Consider the following 17,494-nt stretch of genomic DNA (forward strand, 5'->3'; position numbering starts at 1 on the left):
AAGAGATTAATTCTCCAAGAAACCCTAACAAGGTTTAATGTGTATGCACTGAACAAGAGAGCATCAAAATATATTAGGCAAACACTAAAGAATTGCAAGGAGATATAGATAAATCCAATATTATAGTTAGAGGCTTGAACACTGTATCAGAAACAGACAAATCTGATGGCAAAAAATTAGTAAGGGCATAACTGAACTCAACAGCATTCAACCAACTGGACATAATTGAAATCTACAGAATACTTCACCAACAATAAATTGAGAAGAAATAGTAGAAAGAGGTTGAAAATATGGAAGTATATGGGGAGAGTTGATCACATAAATGTATGAGGAAGCTGAATAGAATGGGATCCATAGTTTGGGTGGAGGGATATACTCAGAACAGGAGAAGCTATACCTCCTCCACTGAGACAGAAGGAAAGACGGAGGTATTGGGTTCATATAACATTAGGATTATAGATGCTGAAAATGGAAGTTGAGGGAGGTACTACTTGATTTTCTTCATGTTTACAGTCAAATAGGAGACAGTCAACTTCCATGAATGAGAGAAGAGAGAGAGTAGAATAGAGGGCAGGGGTCCTCAAACTTTTTAAACAGGGGCCAGTTCACTGTCCCTCAGACCGTTGGAGGGCCGGACTATAGTTTAAAAAAAAACTATGAACAAATTCCTATGCACACTGCACATAACTTATTTTGAAGTAAAAAAACAAAACGGGAACAAATACAATATTTGTATTTGCATGTGGCCCGCAGGCCGTAATTTGAGGATCCCTGATATAGGGATTAAGAAGAAAAGTGAAAATGTAAAATAGCCACTAACAAAGTCAATAATGAGCTACCCAGGGACATGCAGAGGGGTTCTAGGCAGCTCAGTGGAGGAGGGGAAACCATAAATTTGTATTGGCTCCAAACTTCAGTGTGTGAGTGTGTGCATGTGTGTGTTCCAACAGCCTGAATATTGAGCAGAAAAATGGTGGAAACTTAGACTTATCCTAGGTTTCAGCTCTATATGGTAAGTGTGGCAAAGGGAGTAGGAAGAGTGGTGAGAATGAATGAAGTAAGGCTCCCAGGCTTAAGATGGACCCCTGGGAAACACAAAAATGTAAATAGTAAACAGAAGAAGAACATGCAAAGGTAAATGAGAAGGAGAAGCCAGAAGTCAATGGTTTTATAAAAGAAACAGTCCTGCCCAGCCAGTGTGGTTCAGTGGTTGAGCATTGACATATGAACCAGGAAGTCATGGTTTTATTCCTGGTCATGACATATGCCTGAGTTAAAGGGCATGCAAGAGTCAGCCAATAGATGATTCTTTCTCATCATTGATGTTTCTATCTCTCTCTCCCTCTCCCTTCCTCTCTGAAACCAATATAAAAAGAAATAGTCATGAAAACTTCAGAATTTGGAGAGCCTTCTGAGATCATGTAGTCCAAACCCTTAAGTGTGACAAGTGAGGAAAGAGAGGCCCCAAGAAAGTAAGGAACTTACCGAGGTTCACAGTGAATTAGGGGCAGAGGTAGGATTACAATGCAGATCTTTTAACTCTTTTCTATGCTCTGATTTATTCTGTGGCACTTGGTTATCTTTTTATGTCTTATTTTAAAAGTAATATATGTTTCTGCAGATAATTTGAAAAATTAAAAAAATAAAGAGTAAAATTTTAATATTTTATAACTAGGGGCCCAGTGCACGAAATTCGTGCACTGGGTGTGTGGGGGGGGAGGGGGAGTGTCCCTCAGCCCAGCCTGCCCCCTCTCACATACTGGGAGCCCTCAGGCGTTGACCCCCATCACCCTCCAATCGCAGGATCGGCCCCTTGCCCAGGCCTGACGCCTCTGGCCTAGGCATCCGGCCCGGGCAGCGGGGACCCGCAGCTGCAGCGGCCCCACAATCGTGGGCTTCGCTTTAGGCCCAGGCAAGGGACCCCTAGCTCCTGGGACTGCCAGCTTCGACCGTGCCCAGCTCCCATCGCTGGCTCCACCCCTACTTCCTGCTATCACTGGCCAGGGCGGCAAAGGCGCCTGCCCCCCAGCTCTTAGCTCCCCCCTGGATTTCCGATCACTGTCAGTGGCAGGGGGCTTCTTCCTGCTTTCCCTTTCGCCTCCCTGCATTGTGCCTACATATGCAAATTAACCGCCATCTTGTTGGCAGTTAACTGCCAATCTTAGTTGGCAGTTAATTTGCATATAGCCCTGATTAGCCAATGAAAAGGGTAGCTCGTACGCCAATTACCATTTTTCTCTTTTATTAGTGTTGATGTTACCACTGACTGTTGACATATGTGGTAGTTTTAAAACAAGTTCAAAAATTCTTTCACATTTATCTCATCAAGAGGTGGAATCTAATTCTCCTCCTCTAGAATATAGGCTAGCTTTAATGACATGCTTCTAACAAAATTTAGTTTATATAATTTAATGCTGCATGACTCCCGATGCTAGGTCATAAAATCAATATAGTTTCCACCTGGCTCTCTCTTTCTCAGAACACTTGTTCTTGGAACATAACTGTCTCAACTTGAGGAAACTCAGACTACACAGATAAGCCACATGTAAGTGTTCCAGTTGAAAGCCTCAGCTTAGTTCCTAGCCAGCAACCAGCAGCAACTGCCAGACATATGAATGAGGAAGCCTTTCAGATTTCTCCACCTATAGCCATTGTCTGACTGCAACTGCATGAGAGACTCTGAGCAAGAATCAGGTAAATGAGCCCAGTCAATCATCAGAGTCTTGAAAGGTAGTAATAAATGACTGTCATTTTACATTACTAAGTTTGTTACACAGAGATCATTGTATTAGGCACATAATATCTGCCATATATAGCATATTTAACCAGTCTTTCTTGTCAGACAATTATATTATTTTCCCATTTTTCACTATCACAGAAAATGCTGCAGTGAACATTCTTGCATATATGCCTTTTTAAGTATTTTTATTTTGTCACTTGAATGACTAAAGCAATACAGGTTAAATGAAACAATTCAAATACAAAAGTTAAAATGATATATTTTTCCACTCCCTCTCCAAAGCCATCACACAAAGGAAGCCACTGTTGAAAATCTAGTGTGAATCCTTACATTCTTTCTCCACTTACACATATAAAAACATAGTGTGAGTGCTCGCTTCAGCAGCACATATACTAAAATTAGAATGATACAAAGAAGATTAGCTTGGCCTCTGCACAAGGATGACATGCAAATTCATGAAGCATTCCATCTTTTTTTAAAAAAACTAGTGTGAGTTTATTTTCTTTCACAAAAATGAAGTTACTATAGCCTTTCTTTTACTTAGCACAATGTATAATGGACAGCCTTCCAAGTCAATGTGCTTTATTTCTTCCAGTCCATGTTATAGATACAACATAATTTACATAACTAGTTCCCTATCAGTGGACATTTAGGATGTTGCTATTGCAAATAATATTAGAGCAAACAGAAGGAGAAATTGGAAGCTGAATAGGTATCAGTGTTGTGCACCTCCTCCCAGGGCCAGGTCACAAAAGCAACTAATCAGAGAGCATCCACCATGAATTAAAAAATTAGAAACAGCTCAAGAGACAGTATTCAATAAGGAATGGCAGAGGACGCCTAGAGAATGCTGCTTGCCAGCCATAACTGTGCCAGCAGTGAGTGGCACATACTTCTTGGCAGTCTCCGAGATGTCTGCAGGGAGCATGTGCCACCAGAGTGAGCTCCCACACCAGGCATCCTTACCAGCCAGTTGGGACCAGTGCCTTAGGATAAAGCACCTAGACCCCACAGTGAGTGCAAGCCAGGGTGAACCCTGTGCCCCACCCCAGCCCTGGGCCCAAGAACTGTGATGCAAGCCTGAACCAGAGCAACCTGGCACCCACTCCATCCCAAGCCCTGGGACCTGCTGTCAGGGTCACCCAGAGCAACCCAGAGCATGCCCCAGTCTGGGCCACAGGGGAGCACTTATTGTGCGACCCAGAGCAAGCTCTGCCTGCTCCACCCTGGCCCCGAGGACAGTCCTACCAGAGCCATCCAGAAAAACCCAATGTGCATATTGCCCTGGGCAACAGGAGAGCAACACCTCACCCTAGGTGGGTGACAGGGGAGCACAGACAGAGTGACCCAGGGCAACCCCCTCCACTCCACATTGAGGAGGGGCAAATTGGAGGAACCCAGTGTGCATCTCCATCCAGGCTATAAGAAAGTAGGGACTGTGCAACCTAGAGCAACCCATGCCCACTCCATACCAAGGCCAGCATCTTGCTGCCAAGGCAACCTGAAATAACCCAGCACGTGCCCCACTCAGGCCACAGAGGAGCTCTGACTGTGTGACACAGAATAACCTGCACCTGCTTCTCCCTGGACCCTGGAACAGTCCTGCAGGGGCTACCCAGAGAAACCCAGCAAATGCCTCACTCCAGGCTATAGGAAAGTGTTGCCAGGGTGACCTGGAGCAAACCAGTGTGCCTAGCCAGGTGCCACAGGACCACACTACAGGTGCACTGCCAGATGGACATAGGGTGCCATCCTACCATGGGTGCTGGGGCCCCACAGCAAATTGCATGCAAGAGGGCTCTGGGTCCTCACAGGGAGTCACACATCAGAGGAACAGTGCATGTGCTCTCACCACCTCAAGAATCTGAAGCAGACAACTGAAGGATCAGATCCCTGGGAGAAAGGGTTACAACTCAGAGCAGAGACAATAAAGACATGAGACTCAAGGCAGGCCCAGCCTCAGGGCTAACGATTTCTAGACCATTTCCCCAATAAGCAAACCCTAAGCAGGGTACTCAGGGTCAGAAAGAGACAGAAAAAAATGGGGAAACAAAGGACAACTACCAAGGAAAAAAAGGAGGCATCTTCACAAAATGAACTATATGAAACAAAGGCATGCAATATGTCAGAAAAAGAAATCAGAATAAGGGTCATACAGTTTATAAACCGGATGGATGAGAAAATCAACAACTTAGTTCAGAATCAAGAAGAAATTAAGAATGATAGAGAGAAACCAAGATGGCGGCATAGGTAAACACCGGAGATTGCTGCCTCGGACAATCACTTCAAAAATACAACTAAAAGACCGAACGGACATCACCCAGAACCACAGGAAGGCTGGCTGAGGGGAAATTCTACAACTAGAAGGAAAGAGAAAAGCATACCGAGACTCAGAGGAGGTGCGGTGCTGAAGTAAAATACAAAGGTGCAGAGGTGCGTGCGGAGTGGGTTGGCAGCTGAGGGCGTGGTTGTCTGTTTCAATCGGGAGGGAGTCTCAGGCTCTGGGCTCCAGTTCCCGGCGAGTCTCTGGGGACCCAGACTCAAACAGGAGAAGCAGGACTGTCTGGCATCGGGCGGAACTCGAGGGCAGCTTTCTCTTCGAGGTACTTGCAGCGGTTGCTGGGATACTGAGAGGCAGAGCCTCTGGAGACAGGACTGAGAACAGCCATAACTGCTCGCTCCACCCACCCTGTTGATCCCCTGGGACCCACCCCGCCCAAGCCTTGCACAGAGGCATTTGCTGGTTGGCCTCAGGCAGGGGCTAGATTAGCGCCGCCCTAGAGGACAGAAGTTCTCCCACTGCAGACACAGCTGATTCTCACAGCCAATTGGCCTGGAGGTCAAATTCCTCCCAGTGTTACCTACAACAATCAAGGCTTAGCTACAACAAGACTGTGCACAAAGACCACAAGGAGGTGCACCAAGAGTGCCGACCTCAGGTAATTGGGACACTTAGCACAGAAAGCCACTCTATCGACACAGCAAAACATAAAAAATGCCGAGACAAAGAAACAGGACACAAATGACAGAAATGGAGGAGAGCAGGCTGCTGGATGGAGAATTCAAAACCACACTTTTGAGGTCTTTCAAGAGTCTTCTAGAGATTGCCGATAAACTTAATGAGATCTACAAGAAATCTAATGAGACCCTCGATGTTGTGATAAAGGACCAACTAGAAATTAAGCATACACTGACTGAAATAAAGAATATTATATAGACTCCCAACAGCAGACCAGAGGATCGCAAGATTCAAGTCAAAGATTTGAATTACGAAGAAGCAAAAAACACCCAACCGGAAAGCAAAATGAAAAAAGAATCCGAAAATACAAAGATAGTGTAAGGAGCCTCTGGGACAGCTTCAAGCATACCAACATCCGAATTATAGGGGTGCCAGAAGATGAGAGAGAGCAAGATATTGAAAACCTATTTGAAGAAATAATGACAGAAAACTTCCCCTACCTGCTGAAAGAAATAGATTTACAAGTCCAGGAAGCGCAGAGAACCCCAAACAAAAGGAATCCAAAGAGGACCACACCAAGACACATCATCATTAAAATGCCAAGAGCAAAAGACAAAGAGAGAATCTTAAAAGCAGCAAGAGAAAGAAACTCAGTTACGTACAAGGGAATACCCATACGACTGTCAGCTGATTTATCAACAGAAACTTTGCAGGCCAGAAGGGAGTGGCAAGAAATATTCAAAGTGATGAATGCCAAGAATCTACAACCAAGATTACTTTATCCAGAAAAACTATCATTCAGAATTGAAGGTCAGATAAAGAGCTTCACAGATAAGGAAAAGCTAAAGGAGTTCATCACCACCAAACCAGTATTATATGAAATGCTGAAAGGTATCCTTTAAGAAGAGGAAGAAGAAGAAAAAGGTAAAGATAAAAATTTTGAACAACAAATACACATCTATCAACAAGTGAATCTGAAAATAAGTGAATAATCTGATGAACAGAATGAACTGGTGATTATAATAGAATCAGGGACATAGAAAGGGAATGGACTGACTATTCTTGGGGAGGAAAGGGGTGTGGGGATGCGGGAAGAGACTGGAAAAAAACCGTGCACCTATGGATGAGGACAGTGGGTGGGGAGTGAGGGTGGAGGGTGGGGTGGGAACTGGGAGGAGGGGAGTTTTTGGGGGAAAAAAGAGGAACAAATGTAATAATCTGAACAATAAAGGTTTAATTAAAAAAAAAGAATGATATAGCTTCAATAAAAAAAAAACACAAAGGAAGGTTTCAACAGTATACTTGAAGAAGCAGAGGACCGAATTAGTGAGTTAGAAGATAGGGCAGCAAAACACACCCAATCTGAACAGCAATTAGAGAAAAAAATTAGAAAGCAGGACAGCATAATGGAGCTTTAGTACAACATGAAACGAAGTAATCTACACTAATAAAAGACAAAGATGCTAATTGACCATACCTTCGCTATGCCCCAAGCCATACCCACCAGCCAATCAGAGCGACCATATGCAAATTAACCCAACCAAGATGGCGGCCAGAAGCCAAGGAGCTGGAGCAAGCAGGAGACTTGGTTGCCCGTGTGATAGAGGAACCCAAGCTTCCTGCCGGCCCTGAGCCAGCTGGGCCTCCGCTCATGGCAACAAAGTTTCAATTATAGAAGATAAATAAACCCCAGATACCTACTTCCAGCCAGTCTCCACTGGGAGCTTGGGTGGCTGGGGGCTGTGGCCAGCCTGCAACAGCCATCAGCCCCTCACCGAGGCTGGTCAAGCACCCCAGCGGGAACCCCTACCCTGAAGGGGCTGTGGCCAGCCTACCAACAGCCATCAGCCCCTCGCCCAGGCTGGCCAGGCACCCCAGCAGGGATCCCCACCCTGAAGGGGCTGTGGTCAGCCTGCAAACAGCCATCAGCCCCTCACCCAGGCAGGCCCAGCACTCTTATATAATAAAATGGTAATATGCAAATTGACCCTAACAGCAGAACGACTGTGAATGACTGGTCAGTATGACACACACTGACCACCAGGGGGCAGATGCTCAATACAGGAGCCACCCCCTGGTTGTCAGTGCGCTCCCACAGGGGGAGCTCTGCTCAGCCACAAGCCAGGCTGATGGTTGCCAGTACAGCGGTGGTGGTGGGAGCCCCTCCCACCTCCTCAGCAGCACTAAGGATGTCTAACTGCAGTTTAGGCCTGCTCCCAGCTGGCAAGTGGACATCACCAGAGGGCTACCGGGCTGCCAGAGAGATATCTGACTGCCAGCTTAGGCCCAATCCCCCAGGTAGCGGGCCTAAGCCAGCAGGTGGTCACCCCCCGAGGGGTCCCAGACTGTAGAGGGCATAGGCCGGGCTGAGGGACCACCCCCCCCCCCGAGTGCACAAATTTTTGTGCACCAGGCCTCTAGTGTATGTATAATAGGTGTATCAGAAGAACAAGAAGAGGAGCAAGGATTAGAAAACTTATTTGAAGAAATAATGACAGACAAGTTCCCTGATTTGGGGAAGAAAAAAGTCACACAAGCACACAGTGTTCCAAACAAGTTGAACCCAAAATGACCCACACCAAGACACATCGTAATTACAATGGCAAACATTAACAACAAAGTGAGAATCTTAAAGGCTGCCAGAGACAGACAGAAAGCTACCTACAAAGGATCTCCCATTAGACTATCAAATGATTTCTCAACAGAAACACATCAGGCCAGAAAGGAATGAAATGAAGTATACAAAGTGATGCAAAGCAAGGGACTGAATAAAAGAACACTCTATCCAGCAAGGCTATCATTCAAAATTGAAGGGGAACTCAGGAGCTTCTAAGACAAACACACACACACACACAAAAAAAAAAAAAAAAAAAAAACCTAAGGGAGTTTCTCACTACCAACCCAGCAATGCAAAAAATGCTAAATGGACTATTGTAAAAAGAAGAAATAGAAAGGGAAGAGGGAACACAGGCATAAAGAATAAAAATGGCTATAAAAGTACCAATCAATAATAACCTTAAATGAAAATGAGCTAAATGCTCCAATCAAAAGACATCGAGTGGCTGAATGGATAAGAAAACATGTCCCATATATATGCTGTCTACAAGAGACCCACCTCAGACCAAGGGATCCCACAGATGTAAAGTGAAGGGATAAAAATATATTTTTCAGGCAAATGGCAGGGAAAAACAAAAAAATCTGAGGTCCCAATACTTATATCTGACAAAATAGACCTCAAAGTGAAGACCATAACAAGAGATAAGGGAGGCAACCTCATAATACTAAAGGAATTGATACAACAAGAGGATATAACTTGGTAAACATATATGCACAAAATGTAGGAGCATTCAAATACATAAAAAAGCTTCTGGAAGATATCAAGGGAGAGATCAACAGAAATACAATCATAGTGTGGGACTTTAATACCCCATTGACATCACTGGATAAATCCTCTAGACAAAATATCAACAAAGAAACAGCAATCCTAAATAACTCACTAGATCAGATGGACTCAATTGACATCTTCAGCACATTTCACCCCAAAACTACAGAATATACATTCTTCTCAAGTGCACAGGGGACATTTTCAAAGACAGACCACATATTGGGACACAGGCAAAGTCTCTTTGAATTCAAAAAGGTTGAAATCATATCAAGCATCTTCTCAGACCACAATGGCATAATATTAGAAATAAAGTATAATAAAAACCAATCAAAAAATTAAAACACGTGGAGGATGAAAAGCATGCTGTTAAAAAATTATTGGGTTACCAAAGAGATCAAAAAAGAAATAAAAACATCCTGAAAACAATTGACAATGAAAAAACAACAATCCAAAATCTATGGGACACAGTGAAAGCAGTCCTGAGAGGGAAGTTCATAGCATTACAGGTCTATCTAAAAAGAAAAAAGAAGAAAGAAAGAAAGAAAGAAAGAAAGAAAGAAAGAAAGAAAGAAAGAAAGAAAGAAAGAAAGAAAGAAAGAAAGAAAGAAAGAAAGAAAGAAAGAAAGAAAGAAAGAAAGAAAGAAAGAAAGGAAGGAAGAAAGAAAGAAAGAGAAAAACGTGTAAAAAATCATCTAACTCTACAACTTAAAGAATTAGAAAGAGAACAACAAGAAAAGCACAGAGTGAGCAGAAGGAAGGAAATAATCAAGATCAGAGCAGAAATATACAACATAGGGACCAAAAAAAAGTAAAACACACAATAAAAAGATCAATAAAATCAAGAGCTGGTTCTTTGAAAGGATAAACAAGATTGATGAATCTCCAACCAGGCTCACCAAGAAGCAAAGAGAGAGGATCCAAATAAAGAAAATCAGAAATGAAAGAGGCGAAATAACAACAGACCCCACAGACATAGGACTGTAAAAAAAAAATTAAAAATAACTCTGTTCCAACAAACTGGACAACCTAGAAGAAATGGACATATTCCTAAAAAATATATGACCTTACAAAACTCAATCGGAAGAAATCAAAACCCAGAATAGGCAGATAACTATGGAGGAAATTGAAGCAGTTAAGAAAAACTTACAGCAAAGAAAAGCCCTGGGCCACACGGCTCACAGGGGAGTTTTACCAAACATTAAAAGAGGAACTAAAACCTATCCTCCTCAGACTATTTGAAAAATTTAAGAGAAAGGAACTCTTCCAAGCTCTTTCCATGAAGCCAGCATTATCCTAATCCCAAAACCAGATAAAGGCACTACAAAAAAAAAAAGAGAGAGAGAGAGAATTACAGGCCAATATCTCTGATTAACATAGATGCTAAAATTCTCAAAAAATTCTAGCAAATCTGATCCAGCATCACATTAGAAAGATCATACAATATGACCAAGTGAGATTTATTCCAGAGATGCAAGGATGGTACAATACGCACAAATCAATAAACATGATACATCACAAAAACAATTAGAGAGATAAAAATCACATAATCATATCATTTAATGCAGAAAAGTCATTTGGCAAAATCCAACACCCTTTCTTGATAAAAACTCAGCAAAGTGGGAATAGGGAGATCATACCTTAAAATAATAAAAGCCCAATATGACAAACCTACAGCCAACATCATAATCAATTGGAATAAACTAAAATCATATCCCTAAGAACAGGAATAAGAAAGGATTGCCCACTCTCACCACTCCTGTTCGACATAGTTCTGGAAATGCTAGCCATAGAGATCAGACAAGCATAAGAAATAAGAGGAATCCAAATTGAAAAAGAAGAAGTAAAACTGTCAGTATTCACAGATGACATGATTCTGTACATAGAAAACCCTAAAGACCCCAACAAAAAACTACTAGATTTAATAAATGAATTCAGCAATGTAGCAGGATACAAAATTAACACCCAGAAATATATAGCTTTTTTATACACCAACTAGGGGCCCGGTGCATGATATTCGTGCACTGGGGTGGGGGAGAGTGTCCCTCAGCCCAGCCTGCCCCCTCTCACATACTGGGAGCCCTCAGGGGATGTCCTATTGATGGCTTAGGCCCGCTCCCAGCTCCCCTTGGGGAGCGGGCCTAAGCTGCAGTCTGGCCTCCCTTTGTGGGAGGTGACCAGGCTGATCAGGGGAAGGCACCAGCCCCATCACCCCGCTGCTGCAGCCACTGCCAGTCACCGCAGCCAGCAAGGTTTTTTCATCAACACGGACTCCAGTCCCATCACCATGAAAAAATGACAACTTTTTTTAGGCATTTTCAAGATGTGTCTTTCATATAATAATAATTTCTTTATTATTTTTTTATCCTCACCTGAAGATATGTTTCTATTGATTTTGAGAGAAAGGGAAAGACAGAGAGAAACATAAAATTGAGAAGGACACTTTGATTGGCTGCCACCTGCATGAGCCCTGACCTGGGCCCTGGCCAGGGAGGAGCCTGCAACCTAGGTGCATGCCCTTGGTCAGAATTGAACCCAGACCCTGCCATCGGCAGGCCAAGGCATTATCCACTGAGCCAAAGTGGCTAGGGCAGGATATGACATTTCTTAGCCCTCCAGCAGTGGACCTTCGTTTTTTTCACCAGGAGTGTGGTGAAAAACCCTAGATCACCGTTTTGGATTCTTATCACCCAAGTTACTAAGAATATTACCAGTGGCATACAGGGAGCTTAGCCAATGAGCAGTCAGAAAAGGTGCTTTCTCTGTAGTTCACACCAATATGCGGCTTGGCACCCCACCCACCCTCACCCCAGGCTTGATGCCTCTGGCCCAGGCTTCAGGCCTGGGCAGGGGAACCCCATCTCCCCCGATCACGGGCTCCACCCTTGCCCAGGCCTGACCCCTTGGCGAGAGGCGTTGACCCCCATCACTCTCCGATCGCCAGATTGGCCCCTTGCCCAGGCCTGATGCCTCCACCAGAGGTGTAAGGCCTGGGCAGGGGACCACCATCTCACTCCCATAGCTGGCTCTGTCCCCCGCCCAGGTCTGATGCCTTGGCCAGAGGAGTTGACCCTCATCACCCTCCGATCCCCGGATCGGCCCCTTGCCCAGGCCTGAGGCCTCCCGCAGAGGTGTCAGGCCTGGGCAGGGGTCCCCCAGCTCCCACCATCCCCAGCTCCGCCCCTGCTAACCACACTCTCTGGCACCGCCCCTGCCCAGACCTGAGGCCTCTGGTGGAGGCATTATGCCTGGGCAGGAGACCCCCAGCTCCCCGCGATCTCCTGATCTGCCCCGGCCTAGAGCTAATGCCTCTGGCCAAGGCATTAGGCCTGGGCAGGAGACCCCCAGCTGCTCACGATTGCTGACTCCACCCCTGTCCAGGCCTAACGCCTCTGGCCAAGGCATTATGCCTGGGCAGGGGACCCCCAGCTGCCCAGGATCGCGGACTCTGCCCCTGCTCCCTGCGATGGCTGGTTCCACCCCTGCCCAGGCCTAACGCCTCTGGCCAAGGCGTTAGGTCTGTGCAGGGGACCCCCAGCTCCCCGGATTGCAGGCTCTACCCCTGCCCAGGCCTAACGTCTTTGGCCAAGGCTTTAGGCCTGGGCAAGGGACCCCTAGCTCCTCGGACTGCCGGCTCTGCCCCTGCCCAGCTCCCATCGCAGGCTCTACCCCTGCTTCCCGCAATCACTGGTTGGGGGTGGCAAAGGTGCCCGGTTCTCTGATCACGGCTGGGGGGCAGGGCAAAGGCAGCCCCCAGGGCCACCTTTGCCCTGCCCCCGGCTCTTAGCTCCCCCCTGGGTTTCGGATCACCGTCAGTGGCAGGAAGGGGACTTCTTCCATCCTTTCCCTTTTGCCTCCCAGCATTGTGCCTACATATGCAAATTAACCACCATATTTTTTGGCAGTTAATTTGCATATCTCCCTGATTAGCCAATGGGAAGGGTAGCGGTCGTTCGCTAATAACCATGTTTCTCTTTTATTAGATAGGAAAATGAACTCACAGAAAGAGAAACTAGAAAAACAATCCCATTTACCATTGCACCAAAAAAATTAAGATACCTCATAACTGCCTGTTATTGGCACAAAAACAGACATGTAAACCAATGCAACAGAAGAGAGAACACAGAAATCTACCTAAGCCATTAGGCTCAATTAATATTTGACAAAGTAGGCAACAGCATACAATGGAGTCAAGACAATCTCTTCAATAAATGGTGCTGGGAATATTGGAGAGATACATGCAAAAAAATGAAACTAGACCACCAACTTACACCATACACAAAAATAAACTCAAAATGGATAAAGGACTTAAATGTAAGATGGGAAACCATAAAAATCTTAGAAGAAGCCATAGACAGCAAAATCTCAGACATATGTCATAGCAATATCTTTACCGAAATAGCTCCTAGGGCAATGGAAACTAAAGAGGAAATAAACAAATGGACTACATAAAAATAAAAAGCTTCTGCACAGCAAAAGAAACCATAAACAAAACAACAAGAGAGCCCACTGCATGGGAGAACATATTTGCCAATGTTATATCCAATAAGGGCCTAATCTTCAACATTTATAAGGAACCCATACATCTTATCAAAGGGAAGATAAGTAATCAAATCAAAAAATGGGCAAAGGAGTTAACTAGACATTTTTCAAACGTGGACATACAGAAGGCTAAGAGACATATGTAAACACGCTCAAAGTCACTAATCATCTGAGAGATGCAAATCAAAATGACAATGAGGTACCATCTCACACCTGTCAGAATGGCTACCATCAACAAATGTACAAAGGGCAAGTTCTGGTGAGGATGTGGAGAAAAAGGAACCCTCGTGAACTGCCAGTGAGAATGTAGACTGGTGCAGTCACTGTGGAAAACAGTATGGCATTTCCTCAAAAAAATAAAAATTAGAACTTCCAATTGACCTACTGATCCCACTTCTAGGTATATATCCCAAGAAATAAGAAACACCAATAAGAAAAAACATATGCCCTTCTATATTCATAGTAGCACAAATTACAATAGATAAAATTTGGAAACAGCTTAAGTGTCCATTAGCAGATGAATGGATTAAAAAAATGGTGGTACATAAACACAATGGAATACTAAACTGCTGTAAAAAAGAAAGAACTCACCATTCACACCAGCATTGAAGGACACGGAGAGCATTATGCTAAGCAAAATAAGCCAGTCAGAGAAAGATAAATATCACATGATCTCACTCATATGTGGAATATAATGAACAACATAAACTGATGAACAAAAATAGATCCAAAGTCAGAGAAGCATCGAACAGACCATCAAAATTCAGAGGGAAGGAACGGGATGGGAGGGTTTGGGGGGTGGGGTAGGGTAAGAGATCAACCAAAGGACTTGTATGTATGCATATAAACATAACCAATGGAGACAGACACTGGAGGGGTAAGGGCATATGCTGGGGGGTGAGGGTGCCGGGGAGAGGTCAATGGGGGAAAAAGGAGTCATATGTAATACTTTAAACAATAATGAATTTAAAAATAAATAAATTAATTAAAATTAAAAATTTAAAAAATATTACAGGAAACACCCCTCTACACTTACCTATACATATTGACTCTTTTATTTCTTTTTAAATCATTTTTTATATTTCAATTATAGTTGACATACAATATTATATAAGTTATATAATTAGACTAGACATTATATAACTTACAAAGTGATAATCCTGATAAATCTCATACCCATCTGACACCATACATGGATATTAAAATACTGTTGACTATATTGTCTATACAGTATTTTACATCCCCATGACTATTCTGTAACTACCAATTTGTACTTCTAAATCCCTTCACCTTTTTCACCAATTCCCCCTTTCCCGCTCCCGTCTAGCAACCATCAAAATGTTCACTATATCTGAGTCTCCTTCTGTTCTGCTTGTTTGCTTATTTTTATTTTTAGATTTAATTGTTGATAGACATGTATTTGCCGGAGACCAATTCCAGCATGTACAGCAGGGATGCAACTGGGAATGGCTGAGGGCATTTCCCCAAACCTGAATAGGATACATTAAATTGATTTCTTGGCTGCCAGACAGCTAAAAGACATCTTAATTTACATGTTATTGCCTCCTATTGGCCAAACACCTGAACAGCCATAGGCTAATTCCCCCATTCTGACAATGGACTCTGTACCAAACCCTGACCCTTTGAAGTGTATATTTCTGCCTTGCCTCAGGACAAGTTGTGTTAATAAAAAGCATGGGGTCCTGGGGACGAGGAGAACCTAAGACCTTAGACTATAAGACGTTAGAACTTAGCTCCTTTAGCTAAGCTCCTCTGACCCCCAATGCCTTTCAAAATTATATTTTGTCTTTGGACTCTTTATTAGTCTCTCAACTCCTCTTATTTAACATCTACGTACAGCCTTCTCCGGATTCATGAACGCTTCTTGATGCTGGGACAAGAACCCCAACATGTATTTATTGCCTTTTATTGTTTATATTTTTCTTCATCTTTTGGTTTGGTGGTGATGAACACCTGTAGCTTCTTGTCCTGGAAGCTCTTTTGCTGTCATTTTTTCATATAGGTTTTCAATTTCTTGCTCTCTCTCTTCTCCTTCTGGCACCTTCATAATGGGAATGTTGGTACATTTGAACTTGTCCCAAAGGCTCCTTACACTATCCTCATTTGGGAGGAGGGATTATTTTTTCTTTTTGCTGTTCATGCTATAGAATGACTAGATAGATCAGAAATTAGAGACATCAGTGACCAAAGAAGGCAGGGATGTGTCAAGATGGTGAAAACAGAGGATTTGGTGCTTGTGTGTGAAAAATGCAGTTAGACCACTCTTAGGACCTTCATCCTGCTCAGGAAAACACCCAAGGCAGTTCCTCTTAAGGGCTGGCTCATAAACCTGCACTGTACTGCTTCCTCTGGGATCCAGGGACTTATGGGGAGGAACTGGATTGTCTGGTATGAGAGCAGGAATTTAGGGGGTGGCTTTCTCCCAGATGGAGGTGCTCATAGGAGTTATTGTTCCTGTGATGGGACCTCTCTATCACAGAGCTGACTGGCAGCCATATCTGAGTTTCCATCAGCATGGTCTACACTGTCTGCCTTGCCCTGGTGATTCCCTGAGACCCCACCCCATCCAAATTTCAGCCCCACCCAAGCTGTTTGCAGTGGCTTTTCCATAATGGCCTGTCCTGGCTCAGGCTTCAGACTTTCCTTAAATCTCTTAAACTAGCTACAGATGGTGTCAGCATGACACAAGCCTATCAATAAGAGTCCCAAACCCTGTGCTAGCACCAGCCTGCCTGCTTCACAACTGGGCCTCTCCTGGGCATCTCCTAGCCCAATACAAGTGAGAGCCATCTGAAGAAGTTTCTGTAGCTCCTGCCAAGTGGCCCCAGGCAGTGGCTGACTTTGCACCTCCTGGGAGGCCCCTGAACCAGGGCACCCAGTGGATATCTTCAGACCATGCCAGATTAAAACTCTACACATTCACAAGTGACACACTCAAGGCACAAACTCAGTGAGCACCAAAACCCCACTGAAGCAAATCTTGTCCCATAGAGGTATCTCCTGCATAGCAGCTTTTCCACTGTAGTCACAGCTGGTCCTCTCAGCCAATTGGCATGAATGTCAATTCCTCCCAGTGACACCAATAGAAATCATCAAGGCTTGACTAAAAGACTGTGCACACAGCCCACAGAGGGATGCACTTAGAGTGCACAGTTCAGATGACTGGGAAGGCTGAGCCACTGGGCCCTATAGAACATCTATTACACAAGGCCACTCTAACAATTCCAGGAGACATGGCAGCTCTACCTAATATATAGAAACAAACACAGGGAAGCAGCCAAAATGCAGAGACAAAGAAACAGGTCACAAATGAAAGAAATGGAAGCAAGCAAGTTTCTCAATACAGAGTTCAAAACAATGGTTATAAGGTTGCTCAAGGATTTTAATGAGAGCTTTAAAGAACTTAATGAGAGCTTCAAGTGACTTAGTCAGACTTTTAAGGATCTTAGTGAGAATTTCAAAGATGTGAAAAAGGACCAGTTAGAAATTAAGCATACACTAACTGAGATAAATAACAATTTACAGGGATTCAATAGTAGAGTAGAGGAGTCTGAGAATCAAATCAACAATCTGGATTATGAGGAAGCAAAAAACACCCAATCAGAAGAGCAAAAAGAAAAAATGAATACAAAAATATGAAGATAGTATAATGAGCCTCTGGGACAACTTCAAGTGTACCAATATTTGCATTATGGGGGTGCCAGAAAGAGAAGAGAGGGAGCAAGATATTGAAAACCTATTTGAAAACTTCCCCTACCTGGTTAGAGAAATAGACTTACAAGTCTAGGAAGCAGAGAGTCCCAAACAAGAGGAACTCAAAGATGACCACACCAAGGCACATCATAATTAA

The 17,494-nt window shown here is 43.9% G+C and overlaps 1 non-coding gene across 1 annotated transcript; it reads left to right on the forward strand.

The window, feature by feature from the left end:
• Positions 1–3,108: 3,108 nt before the first annotated feature.
• Positions 3,109–3,215, forward strand: LOC132225332 (U6 spliceosomal RNA). The gene has a single exon (XR_009450856.1). It is a non-coding gene; the product is annotated as a U6 spliceosomal RNA (small nuclear RNA).
• The last annotated feature ends 14,279 nt before the right edge of the window (positions 3,216–17,494 follow it).

Source organism: Myotis daubentonii, chromosome X (assembly GCF_963259705.1).
Source record: "Myotis daubentonii chromosome X, mMyoDau2.1, whole genome shotgun sequence".
Lineage (NCBI taxonomy): Eukaryota > Metazoa > Chordata > Mammalia > Chiroptera > Vespertilionidae > Myotis > Myotis daubentonii.